Source organism: Penaeus monodon, chromosome 31 (assembly GCF_015228065.2).
Source record: "Penaeus monodon isolate SGIC_2016 chromosome 31, NSTDA_Pmon_1, whole genome shotgun sequence".
Taxonomy (NCBI): Eukaryota; Metazoa; Arthropoda; class Malacostraca; order Decapoda; family Penaeidae; genus Penaeus; species Penaeus monodon.
Window position 1 is genome coordinate 18,243,899 of NC_051416.1, and position 839 is coordinate 18,244,737.

Below are 839 nucleotides of genomic sequence, written 5' to 3' on the forward strand. Positions count from 1 at the left end.
CAACAACAAAAAAGAAAGAAAGAATAACATTAACAACAATAAAAATAATGGTGATGATAGTGGAGCCATTCATAATTTATCAAATACTACAAGGGAAATCAGGTGAGGTCAGGCAGACTTATTCATAAAACAAATTTTTTATCAATTATCTTAAATCTGTCATTTATCTCATGGAAAATCAAGTAACAGCATAAGCATAAAGCTTTTGGTGAATTTCTCTTGTTCATAAACCAAAAAAAAAAAGGTGTCCCAGATCATCATTTAACAATGAAACATAAAAGTCTTGAAGTTTAGCTGAATGAGCCAGCGCAAGACAGAACTTGCTTCTAACCCTCTCTAGGTATGCAGTAAAATTCATATAGATGGACAAAGAAAAGGACAAACAATTAAGATGGCCAAATACAGGGAGTGGGTGAGCAAAGGCCACCCTAACACACCATGGTTAAATGGATGAGAGAAACCAACCCTTCAGGGAGACCAAGGAAAGCATGACTCAAATCACTGAAGCAAACAAAGAACCAACCTATCTAGATAGCACATTAAACAAACATTAATATCTAAGAAATCCAAGTCTGCATCACAACTTTTGCAGGAATAAACAACATATCAGGATAGGATCATGTATTTCTTTTCATAACAATTATGTAACATCCAATAAATTAGAAAACAATAGCATTATACGCTATCCAAAGAAAATGAAAGTAAGAAAATCAACATTTTTTATGAAAGTTGAATGTGAAAAACAGTTGGGAATATATATATGGCTTTATCTAATCCCTTGTCAACTTGAAATCTAAGTAAAATATAAAAATAGTCTTTTCACAACAACAATAATCATG

The 839-nt window shown here is 32.1% G+C and overlaps 1 protein-coding gene across 1 annotated transcript in view; it reads right to left on the reverse strand.

Annotated features, from left to right (window-relative positions):
• The window catches only part of LOC119593056, a gene marked incomplete in the record, with an annotated part of 61,427 nt that overhangs the window by 44,669 nt on the left and 15,919 nt on the right, over positions 1-839 (reverse strand).